General features: G+C 45.4%; 1 pseudogene; it reads left to right on the forward strand.

Moving 5' to 3' along the window:
• Nucleotides 1–671: 671 nt before the first annotated feature.
• LOC116912699 lies at nt 672–1,090 on the forward strand (annotated as a pseudogene).
• The last annotated feature ends 1,209 nt before the right edge of the window (nt 1,091–2,299 follow it).

Genomic DNA, 2,299 nt, shown 5'->3' on the forward strand with positions numbered 1-2,299 from the left:
GAAGTACAGGACAGCCTGAGCTACACAGTGAAAACTGTCTTTAAAAGTAAAAAAAAATCAGAAATGTAACAGACATGTTCTGAGAATTCAGATCTACATGGTAGAAGGAGAGAACTGAACCCACAAGCTGTCTCTGAGCTCCACATGCAATGGTGGCACACGGGACCGCACATAATAAATATAATACAGGGCGGGGGATTTAGGTCAGTGGTAGAGGGCTTACCAAGAAAGCGCAAGGCCCTGGGTTCGGTCCCCAGCTCCGAAAAAAAAAAAAAAAAAAAAAATAAATAAATAAATAAATAAATAAATAAATATAATACAAAACATACTCTTTAATATAGTATACTAATACCTGGGTATCTAAATTTTACTTCTAAACTACTGAATAGGCACAACTGTGACTCATTGTTTCAGGGACAAACAGCTATTACGAGATTTCACAGTGTCCAGAAAAAAAAAAAGAAGAAGCAAGAATCGGGATCTGGGGAAAGCAGCAGGTGTTGTGTGTGGCTGAGGAGGTGACAAGAAGCCCCCAAAACTACCCCTTGAGAGGCAAAAAAAAAAAAAAAAAAATTGGAGGAAGAAGATAGGGCTCCAATCTTCACCAAGTCTGCCTCCCACGGTTTGTGAGGTGGCCCTCACTCTTCACCATCCTGCAGAGCCTGCTGAGCAAAGCCCACCTTCCCGTACTGAACAAATTTATGGACAAGAAGTTATCATTGGGGGCTGGAGAGATGGCTCAGTGGTTAAGAGCTCTGACTGCTCTTCCAGAGGTCCTGAGTTCAATTCCCAGCAACCACATGGAGGCGCACAACCATCTGTAATGGGATCTGACGCCCTCTTCTGGTGTGTCTGAAGACAGCTACGGTGTACTCATATGCATAAAATAAATCTTTTTTTTTTTTAATTATCATTGAAGCTAAACGGTGGCAGACATGTACAAGGAATGCTACAGGGCTTCGATCCCTTTATGTATCGTGTGATTGGTGAGTGGGTGGAAGTGGCAAATAGTGGGCAACAAGATTAGGTCGGAAGGGTGGTCATCTGAGGAAAGGGCCTCATCAGGTCAGAAGCCTTGGGAAGAGTCTAAAGCACTGGCGTCCACACCCTCCCCAAAGGGCCCGTTTGATTGTGCCGTAGAATTGGGTCGTGTACATTTTCATGCGAGACGTTTTGCAAAATAAACTTTTGTGATATTTGAAAAAAGAAAACAAAAAAAAAAAAAAAAAACAGGGTTTCAAACAGAAAGAGGGGAGGAACAAAGACTAAGGAGCTACTTGCACAGTCGGAATTTAGAAATCTAGCCCAGGGCTGGGGCATATTCTCACCAAAATGCAAGAAGCCCTAGAATCCATTCCCAGCATCACGTAAAATGGGTGTGGTGGCACACAATACCGGCACTCAGAAGGTGGAGAGGGGAGGACGCGGTCATCCCGGGCTACACGAAACCCCCGTCCCAGTCGGTCATTTAATCAGTCTGTGTCTTGGCTGACACTGACCCTGAGTCCCATTGCTGTCCTGGCAGGAGTAAAGATACTCTAGAAAGACGTGTGCCCCTCCCTTTGGCTATCAGACCATCGAAACAATGGACCCCAAGAAGTTGGAATTTCCCCAGGAATCTCATGCTGGGAAAAGGAAAAGGCTGGAAGCCTGGTGCCTAGCAGAGTGGGAGAATGGAGCTGAGACACTAGTGAGGTTGGGGCAGCATTTTGACCAGCCTGCTTAGCTACGCATAGCCTCATGTCAAGACCGAAGGTGGATTCCGTTCCTCTTCACAATGTTGACATATCGAATAAACATCCTCTTTCTGGTTTTGGTATTACTCGTTTCTGTAATTAGCCAGTTGAGACTGGTTTGCTAGGGCTTACTTGGGCTTTGAGCCCAACAACTCCTCCAATAACGGTTGCCTTTCAGGTTGTCAGGATGTTGTGGCAAGCACGCTGCCCGCGGAGCCGGCTCATCAACCCCTACTTCCGGGCCTTTGCCTGTGTGTCTTTAAGGCAATCAGCTGATGAGGGACCCGATATTCCCAACCCGCTACGCAATGATTCATCACGGTAGAGGAACAGTAAGCAAACTGTAACTGTTGTATGGTATTTTGTTTGTTTTGTTTTTGAGTCATGGTTTCCTGAAGCCTATTCTGGCACTGAAACCTGAACAGTAATAGAGGAGAACTCCTCAAAAACCCATAAATATCCCACCTTAAGCTGGGCAGGATAGCATGTATATGGAACACCAGCATTTTCAAGGCTGGCATAGGAGAATCATGAGTTTGAGGATAGCCTGGGCTACATAGCAA

Source organism: Rattus rattus, chromosome 11, assembly GCF_011064425.1.
Source record: "Rattus rattus isolate New Zealand chromosome 11, Rrattus_CSIRO_v1, whole genome shotgun sequence".
NCBI lineage: Eukaryota > Metazoa > Chordata > Mammalia > Rodentia > Muridae > Rattus > Rattus rattus.